The 12,826-nt window shown below is 38.5% G+C and overlaps 1 protein-coding gene across 3 annotated transcripts in view; it reads right to left on the bottom strand.

Moving 5' to 3' along the window:
* The window catches only part of sema4ba (sema domain, immunoglobulin domain (Ig), transmembrane domain (TM) and short cytoplasmic domain, (semaphorin) 4Ba), a 42,172-nt gene extending 31,731 nt beyond the window's left edge, over positions 1 to 10,441 (bottom strand). Inside the window, exon 1 of one of the 3 annotated variants that reach the window (XM_041997906.1) lies at positions 10,305 to 10,441. The gene's annotated coding sequence lies outside the window, so the exon portion shown is untranslated. Of the gene's footprint in view, positions 1 to 3,543; positions 3,694 to 7,521; positions 7,599 to 10,304 lie in introns of those variants that run through there. The other 2 variants (XM_041997908.1, XM_041997907.1) reach the window with 2 other exon arrangements.
* Positions 10,442 to 12,826: the final 2,385 nt, after the last annotated feature.

Below are 12,826 nucleotides of genomic sequence, written 5' to 3'. Positions count from 1 at the left end.
AATTTTCACACCAGCATATAAGAAATGCTGACATATGTCAAAATAAACTCCACTGGATTTTGTGTACTATTAAAATATACAATAAGGTCCCAGAGTGCTTCCAGTGATGTATTTGGAGTGTGTTTCAGAGGGGTTGAAAGTCAGTTCTGAAACATTGGAGCGAACACAGTGATCTGGCCAACTTCCATGTTCACAGTCATTTCCCACATCATGGCACAGCACTAGACTGGGAATAAACAGAGGAGCCTGCTGGGCTCCCAGAATGCATGTTTGCAGAGTTCCCATCAGTGAGTACACAGTAATAGGACTCCCCGAAGGCCTGTGTTTAACCTTTAGGTTACAAGTGGCTGGCCACTCCAGAGCCCACCCCTCCAGCACCTCAACTATTAACCCTTCTCTTGCTCTTCTTCATCCACACAAACACAAAACAGAGGAAGTGGGATAAAATCGCATCTGAAAAACATGAGATGTAATTAAGAAGTACAAAATTAGCTGAACAGACTTTGTGGTGAGATTATTTTGTCAGCTGCAATTTTCAAGGTCTTGTCTTTTTAAGAGTCGTGTAATTACACACCTTAAAATGGAAATGTGAAGTTGTGAGTGGCATGAAAATCATGTTATATGAATAAAAGAACAGATTTGACGATTTTGCACATAAAGTTTGCTAACTACTGAACCTATTTGTGATATAAAGCAAACTTAAAGCCAAGTTTCTCTACTGTTTTCACTGTAGAAAAAACAAAAAAAAGTAGATACTTGGTACACTGGATCTGAAGACAAGACCAAGGAGAGTTTCATCAACTGATAAATAAGCTGTGGAATTATCCTGATTGTTTCCAGGTGTAGTTTAGTACGTAAGTAGTCTAATTGGATTCCCTGCAGGGAATACTGGAACCACACATTAAGAAAAATGTTTCCAATTCCCACAATCAAATTAACCCTGTATTTTTAATGTGGTCATTAAACACTTGATGTTGGGAAACAAATCATTTCAGATGCCATTTTGGATAAAAGCACTTACATGTATGGTCACTTTGAGTGTTCAAACTGCTCTCAGAGAGGTCTGACAGATGGCAGACAATGCAAGAAATGGAGCTTTGGAGTCTGTGTGTGAATATGATTTACATGTGTTACAATGCATCTATTTTGAAACGTGATTATTTTGTCAGAGTAATATCACAGATCTTGGCTGTTAAGCTAATTCACATCCAGAAACATTAATGAAATAGGATGTGAAACATTATAAATGATGACTTTTTAATGTAGCAAGTATTTGTACCACTCCTCTGTTCTGTAGTTGTGACCGAACCATACGATGTTACAAACAGGAAAATAATATGCAACTTTTCAATAAACAGACAAAAGAAAATCAGGGCTGCTCTTTGAGACAAAGAGAAATGTGCATATAGGGCTAGAAGAGGTGACTAAACTGACCTCATGGAGTCATTTGCAACAAGTTGCAGCACTGCATCAAATACATTTTCCAATCTGCAATGGTATTGTGGCTTTTTGAGCAAGTAACTATCGCCATCATATCAATCATATTTTTGTGAAGTCTACTTTCAAGCTATTGATATAATAGGCACCGTGTTTTACCAACAAGCCCAAATTTCTCTGACAGCATCATACAGGCAGTTCATTGTCAAGGCCGGCGGTATCCTGAATGCAACTGCCAGCTGTTTTCTTTGTGGATCAAAGCAAAAGAAAACAGCAGAGCCAAGGTCAGCACAGACAAGCTTTTCTCCTACAGCAGACGGACAAATCTCCATATACAAGGCCGCAAAATAAAAAAAGAAGAAAACTCTGTGCCACAAATGTGATAGCACAGTTGATTATATTCCACCCCCTGGTAGAATAATCAGCTATTTTGAAAAATGTATGAAAGCTCCCATTTAATCTGCTTGTGCTGCAATGTTTGTTGATCTGTTAAGAATCTCTGTCTATGTGGAAAAGCTTGGTTTGGGGGGTGGTTTTGTCTTATGTCCAACTGTCCTATTAGACAGACACAGACAGGCTTTTGAGAGGGATATCATGTTTTCTGGAGCCTACATAAGATGACAGAGACAAATTTCCCTGTTGGGAAACTGAGAGGAGCTGCCATTGTTCAAGTCACCCTCCAGTCCAATAACATGTTTTGCTTTTTGTCATCCCACTTGGCTGTTTGACCTTTGTGTTTTAGATTTATGCATGTGCAGGGTTTGACTCTAGAAGGCTGTTTCATACACTTTAAAGGACATAAAAAGTTTAAGACTTCACACTCAGTGAGTGTCTTAAAATATATCTATAACTTAAGTGTGATGAGGGAGCTTAAAACCTTTAGTGGACTCACATTGAAGTCTTTCTTTTTTTCAAATGAACACTATTTGTTAATGTATACCATATTTATTTTTCAGTTTGGAAAAAAAATCTTTCAAACAATCAAACACGTCATAATTTCATTATTAAACTTTTTACTTAATAAAAAAAATTATATTTCAAATGTCCCACTGTTGATATGCGGCTTACTTTATCAAACTCTAATGACACAAAACAATAGATAAGAGGCCTGAAAGCTTTCTACGTAAATATACTGAGTGTGTAAGAGAATGTAAAAATCTTCTGTTGACCTCACCGACTCCACAAACTTGTCCATTTATGGTTTCTAATCATTAACTACCACCCACACTCCTGACAACTTTGGCATCACTGCTGATTGTGCCGCCAGCAGTGTGTGGGTGACAGATTTGAATTTCACTCAGTAACACCTGATGCTTCTGTTTTATTCCAGCATCACATCATGAACTCCTATCCTGTTTCACACTACAAAAAGTACTCCAGTTTCACCGTGCAGGCCCTCAGCCACCATAAGCAAAGACCTCTTAAATTTTTTGTAGATATTTATACTCTGTCTTGCTTTGGTCCATCAGATTTTCCACACTCCTCTAGGTTCATGAAATGTTTCCCAGCTGGTAGAGGATGTGTATGCACTTGCTGCCACATTCACTAACTCCTGTCTGCAGAAAGAGGCCCTACTCGCAGACACAACTCACTCCTGATGAGTTGTGGCTATGCTTAAAGGGTCGTCCTTCTCTATTTTGCTGAAGACACACAAGGCTGCAAGTCTAAAAATATAACACACCCTGCTAAATAGCTGTGATTCTAAAGAAAGTAAATCCAACACTACTTAATGCAAGGGTATCTCCTCTACATACACAGTCAGCCACAACTGCAAGCACAACACACATGCTCTCATGCAGATGCTTGCACTGAGACTGAGTCTTTAATAACCCCCTTGCCAGGCTATCATCTTACGATAAAGACTGGAGCAGGGCGAGGGCTGTCTGGTCTGCCCAGTATCAGCTCACACCTACTTTTCCCTTTAAAACGAGAAACCAATAACACAGGCTCACTCATAAAAACTTAATCATTCTCTAACAAGGAAACTATGGGCTATCCTGGCATCATAGGTAACCAGAACTGCACTGTCTTTGAATCAATAATTCATACAGCTACGGCGCCACACACTCAATGAACAGAAGGGTAGTCTGTAACAGTATTACTTACACTCCATGAAACCAAAATTCACTTCTGATCCAAAACAGATCGCCTTGAGGTGGCACAAAAACAGACCAAGTCCTCTGGTAAAAGTTAGAAGAAAATCCACATGAATGGCAGATCTGGATCTCTGTGAGATGACAGCTCTTACTCCGCAGGTCCACACTCTTCCTCTCTATGACACTGTGTGATACTACAGCCTGCCCCCTCTCCAGCCACTCAAAGTGGAGCTCCACCAATCAGAAACTCAGAGGGAGGAGACAGAGGGAGGGCAAGTTGTGAGAAGAGGCAGTATAGGACAGTTTATTCACTCTTTGTTTTGTCTTTGCAAGTATTTATTTCACTTATTTTTAGTTTTACAACAAGCAGAATCAGAATCAGCTTAGCAAGGACCAGGAAAAGCCTATAAAAAAAAATAAAAGTATAAAAAAGTTTTTTTATTTAAAGTTTCAATTAATTAAACTTATTTGACAAAAACATTAACCTAACTTTAATCTCTTTATCTGTTTTTGTTTGGACACATCCACCAGCCTTAACCTTAAACATAGATGTTGTTAGAAAGAGCAAAGTCCTGAAAAGCATTAAAATTCCTCAGCATCAGCCTCCCTCATTAAGACATTTTGTCCAAATACACCACAAGCTGTTCATGAACGGCCCGCAGACACAACAGAGTCAAATGTTGAGATGAGGCCTTATGGTGTGTGGCACCACAGGACAATCCAACTTTCACAACATTAGACAGGTGGTTATAATATTCTGGCTTGTACATCCAGTCCTCCACCCCATTTCAAGTAAAACAGAACTAGCACAACTAAAAAAACCCTAGCTCAAAACACCTCAAATCATGAGACTTTTAGCTTTACTAAAGGGAAATTCCTTTAATCTTGTGCAAAGGTAAAAGTTTTTCATGCAACATCCTTTAAATAAACCACAGAAGGAAACTGATGTTTCCTTTAAAGGGGGCTTGTCCTTTCACCCACTTTCATGATGCATTAAAACTGATAAGCTAGGTGTTAAAGTAGCTCATCTTTACTTTAGCTGAAATGTTACATAGAAAAGTCACTGAATAAAGTTTTTATCACAGAGCACGCTCATGCCAGACAAAGTCCTTATAACATGAAACATACCCGTGGAGCCCATGATTTTTTTTCTTTTATCTTTTATCTCTACTGGGAGTCAGCATTGACTGCAGGTGTTTGCCTCTGAGCCAGCTGTTTGCCTCCTTATAAAGTCAGTTCCTATAATTACCATATATCTTGGCCAGGACTTCCTTGCAAAGGAGATTTTTAATCTCACTGGGATTTCTTCTGGTTAAATAAAGCAGAATTAATTTAGATAAAATTAAATAAATTGAACAAAAGTCCCAACTTCAAGCAGCCAAAGAAAATAAATTGTGTTCTCAGGAAGGAGGGAAACATCTATATAATTGAGGCACGTGGCTTGAAAAATATTTGTTTTGACAATCTAACTTAAACTTAAAAATCTGCTATCAAAGCCAATCCATAAACCTTTGAATGTGAAGCCATACATAGATACTCCCACATTCTTTTTTCCCCCATGTAGCACTATGTAGAAATGACAAAAAAGCTGAAAATGTAACATAACATGGCACCTTTTTCTATCTCACTACTACAATTTGAGCAAATATGTACATACTTATGGTATTCTGTGCTTGAGAAAACATTTTTTAAAAACATTAGGTGGTGTGAAAAGGACACATCTACTTAGAAAAAATATTTACAACCACTCACGTGTGCCTGTTTACATGTTTACTTCAGCATAGAGAACATTCTTTCCTTTTTCTAGGTTAATCTCTGAGAACGTAGATGTGACCTGATTAAACTTATCTTAACTCCAAAACATTCCACTGTTGAATATTACAATATCCACTGCACAAGTTAACAATGCCTACTTCTTGAAGATATAACTACATGAAAGGCAAATGTAGAAGACACTTCTCTTCATGGCATTTGGCCACAAAGTAGTTTTAATATAAGATTGGCAAGAACACCAAAAGACAGATGTGATGCAAAAAATTTCCAAATTGAAAGGCTCAGCCTCACAGAGTCATATACTACCTAGTAGTTTAAAAAAAAAAGTTATAAATAAAGAGCACCAAGATGGTATGAGACAATTATCATAAATTCTGATGCAGTTCTCTAGAAATATAAAGAAAGGTGCAAGTAGAGAACATGTACATAGATTAACAGGAAAGAGTAAAAAAAAAAAAAAAGTCTGGTCAAATAATTTCACATGCATGCTCCAAAATTATTTCCAGGGTAAACAGAGAGAAGTGTAAGATAGCAGGAGTGTTGAGACAGTTTCTAAAATAGCAGATGCTAATTATACACTTTAGGCAACTGCTAAGGAGGGAGACACCATGCCAAGTTTGAGGTGTGGGGATTCTGAATGCCGGCTCAGTGTTTTTGTGCAAAGTCGAGATTCCATGCAGCCACCTGAGCCGCTGCGAGGCCACAGCGAGTATACTAACTTGACATCTTATTTACAGCCACAATCAGGCTTATACCTCTTTTCCTTTGGGAGAAGCGACACACCTCTGGGTGAAGCGGGCCACCTGGTGCTGTCACACAGAGATCCACTTGTAAATAATCCATAGGTCATAAAGGACTTCTGCAGCAGACGTCTAAATATGTGTGACGGACCCATCACACTGATGAAAACTATCCACTTTTAGGCAAATATCTTCGCTCTCAAAATGTCGCTTCTCATTGTCAAAGCTCCCAGAGACTTATTTGTGCACCGCACCAGCAACAATTAGCAAACATGGTAAGAAATAGTGAAAAACAGGGGAGTTACTTTAGGGATGGCAATGAGATATCCACTGATGTACATGAATGTACATGAAAATGTATAATATATTTGACTAAGAAGTTTGACAAGGAAAAAAATTCAAAGTGAAAATGGAAGTTTGATCATTCTCAATGCTGCATGTTTTACACAAAGCATGGAGAAGAGCAGACAGGTCGTTCAATATAAATGAAACAACTGGGGAATTACAGCTCTGTGATAAGCCCTAGTGTTCCCAATGCTAACACACTGGATAGCAGCACTAGTTCCCTAGAGCTAGTAAAGCTGACAGAAATACTGAAGACAACTTCAGAAATTTTGCCATCTCAAATTTAAGTCTAAAATTGACCTCTGTGTTTACAAGTTATGCTGTTTCACTGTGTCATTGTGAGAAATCCCCATCTTTCACCAGTAGCATGCGTTTGTTAGCATAGCGCTGACCACTGTGTCAAAACAGTGTGATTTTTGTGGCGCATGTGATAGAACAATGTGACAGGCAAAACCAGCTTTTCTTACTTCATCTTAGCAGATACATGCTGTCAGAATGATGGACAGGTACCCGTACATTTGAGGCCAATGCATTCTTTCTTTTTGTGGCGAGGCTACATCTGGTCCTGAGACAGTCAAACAGTCAAACACTTCTTGCTGGAATTTTTTAGCAATAATGCTGTTACAAGAATTTTAACAGTGATGTGCTTCTTATTATATTCAGTAAGTCTTGTCTATACAAATTTCACCAACATTCACCCTGACATTTTAAGCACATCTTGATCTTTCATGTGTTTACAGTAGGATTAGATGTGTTGCTTAAGTTCATAGTGACAGACCCACCCACTGACTGTTATTAAAGTGTAATTAGGTGAAATACCTCTGCCAAGAGAACCAAACTCAAAATTTAAGATAAAAAGGATCCTATTGTTCCTATTTATAATAATAAGGTGAATTTCTCAGTAGCGGTGGCCAAGTGTGACACACGACCAAGATGAATGACTCATTTTAACGTAGTGTATGACCGGCATATCAAATGGTGTGTAATACAGTACACCCAGCATGTGATCAGTCACACTTCCTGTTGGCACATTGCTGTTTGAGGATACTGTGATTGTTCCTCCTGTGTTTTGGTGTTTGTTGAACAAATGAAGCTGTGCTGGCTCAGCATGACATAACCAAAAGCCTTACCAATCTCTAACATGAAGCTCTCCAACAGAGAAGGTTTGTGGGATGAGTGCCCTCTGGCAGGAGGTGAAGCCAATGAACAAAGCCCTGTGAGTATATATGTGTGAGTACATTTGGACCATCTACAGTATGACTCACACCAGGTCACTTCATTAAACAGTTTTTTCTTCCTTTTATTCACTGATCTGAAACTGCTTGTGGAGTTTCCTGCGTTATTTTCACAAGTTTACTGTATTGCTAGACAGCTGGTGTGACTTATAACATCAAGCTCACTTTCACTACATTGGACTGTTCCCCTCAGTCATGTCTGAATCGATTTCATTTTATAAAGACAAATAATATGTGATCATTTTGACAGCCAAACTAGTTATTACATTAACAGTTTGTCAAACCAGAGCCCATGGCACATCTCCAAAGCAAGCAGGTCTGTTTGAAATTTAACAGAGCAGGAGGAACAGCTCGAACGCTCCTCAGGTGGCCCACCATGTTTGTGGCAGCAGCTCAACTCTCCTGTATTTTCCAACTCTGGTCCCCCTCCCCCACACTTACACACCTCCTCCACCACATACAGTAACAACTACTTTGCTTTTTTAGTCTCAAACCATGGAGCTCATGTCAAAGAATCAAAACGTAGGCAGTATGACCTTGTACACAGTGAAAATGTTTATGGTGTGGTAGATTCTTCTGATATCACTGGTTGTGTTGAGTCCTTGCAAAACAATAGATGAGCGAATAGTCCAGACCTATAGAAATTTTAAACTGACAGAGCAGCTGCATTAATGCAATGAAGCATTTTGATCTAATCTATAAATCACTTTTGATTCCCTTGGTAATCCCCAGATGAGACATTCCTGTTGGGATGTTACCACTTTGCAATGTAGTTTTAATATAATCCAGAATATGGCATCATGTTATTAAAGCTGAAGGTGAGAGCTTGATTTGATTACTTGGTCATAAAGATTAATCACCTTCCATTTGTATTTCACGGCCACATCACATTCTTCCTTTTTTGGCTTTTTGTATACCAAACAATTTATTAAAATGGCATTAAAGACACAATATATTAATCAATAAAGAATATATTGCTGATTTTACAGACACAAGCTACTTTGGATGTAACCAACAGCTATATAATTGAATTTTTATGTAGTTATTAATTTATATATTTCATCTATTTACTTATCTTTACCTTTATTTATTCACATTTTTGCTGTTGTTTTTGGATGGAGTTGTATTTACATACACACCGAATAGCATTATATATCTAAAATGCTCCTACGCTAATGTCTACACATTCATCTGCTGTTCTAACTGTTTTGTGTAAGTCTATGTCCTATTCTGTAATACGTCACACTTAAAAAATGTCTTGCAAAAGAAAAACAGAGGTCAGTATACAGGATATTTTGGTTTTTAAGTCTAAATTGATAAAAACATTGAATTTACTCCTTTATAAACTCATTGTGTTAGCTGAGTTGAGTCAATGGGTCCCTAAACCAGCTCTGTTTGGCATTTGTCCGACACTGGATTTAGGATTTAGAAAAAAAAAAAAGCACATCACTGGTGTGTTCGCTGCTGTCAGTTTTCAGCTGTTTATTAAAAAATACATTCTTAGGGACAGGAGGCACATGAGTCTATTTTCAGGTAATGTAGACAAATAAATTGCTTAGTATTCTATATGTGACCAAATATCTTCTACTGCGTTCAATCTGAATATAAGTGATTACCAGAAAGAAAACATAAACTATCCTTAAAAATAGTTTCAGGGCTTTACTTAATCCAAGCAAAAATCTCTCTCAGGAAAACAACATCTTGATCCCAAAGGGCTACAGAGAATGAGATTTAGTGACTTGTTAGTTCATTAAGCCAATTACTTCTAAAGAGAAACATTATTCTCTTAATGCTCTGTGTACTTAGGAAAATGACTCAATGAGATGAATGGATTGTTACACTAAAGGAAAAAGGAAAAGACTGATGACGAGACCAAAACAGGGTAAACCCTGAGAATGAATTAGTTATAAGACCATCTACATGTGGGGCAGACAAAACATGAAATATTTACTTAGAAACTCATAGAGGGCAGAAGTTAAGGTTAAAAAAATCTCCTAAAAAATAATAAACTACTGTATGCTTGCAGCAACCCAAATATAAAGATCTGCCAGTACCCCGCACACTGGTCAAAGACAATGAAAGTAAGGGAAAAGTGTTTGACTAAGCATCTTTGAGACACACTGTAAATCTCTGCTGATGTCAGAAGTGGTCAAAATCTGCATACAGATAACACCCACAGCTCCGTTCATCTCAGCTCATCGTACACACCCAGTCTTTGTAGAATAGACAGGTCAAAGTGAACCATATCTTTTAAGGAAGTAAGAAAATTTGTTACTTTGTGCAAATTTATTCTTTTTAAATAACAAGTACAATAGGAGCTGAGATCTTTAAATACGTGAAATCTTTACTGAAATCTCCAACACACTACACAAAAGATGAGAAATCATTTCACACTAAAGGTAATTGCAGCTTTCCTCAACACACGCTGAATTACCCCTGAGCCAGCACAGCAATCTGTCTCATCTTTACCATGGAAACGAACACCATACTACATGCACGCACACTGACAGAGCGATTGCCATGGTATCGAGCACTGTGGCGATGAGAAGCTTTCAACAACCAGACCAATTTACTTAGCAGCTGACTGGACACTCAGTCAACCCTATATCTGTATATCATCTCCTTGCCCTCATCGCTTTTCCCAATTAATTTCCTCTGTCATGAGCCAGACGAATTACCTTTTATCAGTAGAGGACAAGGTCTTGCAGTGCTCAGTCGAACCGTCTCTCAGGCAAGTGGTGACAACAGTAAAGAAGCTCTGCAGGAATCCCAAGAGATGCCCAAGGATGCAGCTGAGCCGGCATCGCATGCACGCATCCACCACCACTATCAGGCACCAGTGAGAGCGGCAGCGGCAGAAGCAAATCGGAAGGGGAGGGGAAAAAATATAAAAAAGCAAGAGAGGGGGTTGCTCTATCAGCAGCAGGAACATTACATCATAGGCTGCTGCTGTGGAAGGGTGGGAGAGGAGTGGACAGAGGAAGGGAGGTGCTCCTTGTGTCGGCACACTCCCTGTCAATGTTTCAGTGCATGCACATGCCCAAATCTAATATTTATGATCCGGTGACTGTGAAATGCTTTCAGTGGTTTGAATCCGTCCTATTAAATCATTTAACTAACTCCCTTTAATTGTGTACAATCAGTGGGGTTTGTTCCCAGACTGGATGATGTACCCTATTATGTGGTTCATTCCTTTGGGGCAAAGACTATATATGTGTGTGTGTGTGTGTGAGAGAGAGAGAAAGTGTGTATGTGTGTGTCTAGTGCATGGAAGCCCATGCATTGTCTATGTATAGTAATTCGATTGCGTGACCAGTGCCTTCTTACCAGTGCTCACAAAGCATGCTGAATTCAACCTCTGAAGAAGGTCATCTGAGATTCCTTTAGGCAGTTGACAGTGGATAGGTGCAACTGTTAGAGCAATGATTTATGTAAACTCGCCTGTCAAAACAAATTTGTCAGAAACTGCTGCGTGAATACACTGATGCTTTGAGCGCATCTGGAGGCATGTCTGGCGATGGAAGGACTGTTGTTCGAGTTGCCAGCTGCAAACCACCTGCATCTTGGTGCAAAGTAGTGCAACACCAGCAGCAATACTTAGTATCACATGACCCCACTTATTCCAAATAAATAATACATACCGTATGAAAACATGCTACAAAACACACCACTAAACCAACAAGTCATGTGGTCAGTTCAGCATATCCTTGTCGGAATCACTTCATTGTTGTAAGAAGTGTTGGGTGTTCCTCATTATAGCTGATTTTTACTCTCACATACATATCCATTGGTGCAGCTCTCAGAATCTAAAGATTGTGGGATTTTGGGTAATTTTTAAACACAAATTGATAGGTGTGCAGTCTAACAACCAATTTTGAAAACAAGCAGGATAAAGCATCAGAAATCACAAAAAGCATTGCCTATAACATCGCTCTCTGATGGTGATTAAAAACTATTATAATGTGGACTTTCTCCACAATCGTTAACAAGCTCTTCCTTGTGTAGGAGCAAAAACCAACAACAGAAAAAACAAAATCCAGAGGCACCTGCTTTTCAAGCTGTTCTATATATTGAGCACTGCCCCAATGTGGCAGTGGAGAGTTAACGGGTCGTGCATTTGCCGGAGATTTAAAAAGCACAATGCAGTGGTACATGATCCAGTCCTGCAATGACTTTTTTGTGGTACCTAGTAATGCTGTGTATCAGGTTTGCAATTTAAGTCTTCAGAAATGCTTACTCTTTCAAATAAGTACTCTGTTACTGCTGGTAAGTGTCCTTAAGACTAAGGAAAAGAAGATGAAAATCCACAGCCCATTCTGTCTCAGTCACATGTGAAGTTGACTCAGCTAGCTTCAGTGCAGGACTTTTGAGATGTATGAGTAGCCCTGGACCACCTTTTTGTATATTTATTATGACAAACAATCTGCAGTCTGGACTGAACAACTCCTGATTATCTGTGTTTCCCTCCACATACATTGAAATCCCCCCCCCCCCTCCTTTTTTTTTAAATAAAACTTTTGATATGAATTGACAGTGAACGATGCTAAAAATGCATCCAGTTTTAATAAGCTACTTAAAAATAATCATATGATTACTTATGAAAAATATAGATAAATCATGCAATACAAAGACAATTGCACAACAGATAAAATACTCCAGCTGCAGTCCTAGAGATGTGGAAATTTCCAGGTTTTAGGATTAATCTAAATGCAACTTACAAGAAATTATAGGATGTGAGTGTTTACTAATGATTTTCTGACTTCAACAGGACAATAACTTATTTTAACTGGTATTTTCTGACATTAAATTTAACTCCCAAAGCCACCAAAGATATATAAGTTATATTATGTAGCCTTACTCTCAGATTGTATGTTGCTTTGAAGAAAACCATCTATCAAATGAAGAATAGAAGTGTTTTAAAAGAAGAAATCTAGGTAAATGCAATGATGATTCAACACAACCAACTACACTGTACATCTTTGTGTTTGTATGTAAGTGCTCTGCAAGTGGTAAACAAAGTCAACGGTTAAGTCAGTTTGAAGTCTCAGCATGTTTTGGCTGTCAAGTCCAAATGAAGGTTCCCAGTTTAAACTGCAGAGAAGATGACACAGCTCGTCCTGAGGGGCAGCAATGACAGAGTACAGGCACTGTTTAATTTAAGACCCGATGGCCATTTGAAGAGCAAAGCCTGTCTCTTAAT

The sequence above is a fragment of the Melanotaenia boesemani genome, chromosome 10 (genome assembly GCF_017639745.1).
Source record: "Melanotaenia boesemani isolate fMelBoe1 chromosome 10, fMelBoe1.pri, whole genome shotgun sequence".
NCBI lineage: Eukaryota > Metazoa > Chordata > Actinopteri > Atheriniformes > Melanotaeniidae > Melanotaenia > Melanotaenia boesemani.
Note: the sequence above shows the minus strand (reverse complement) of the source record. Positions and strands in the feature narration are given on the sequence as shown.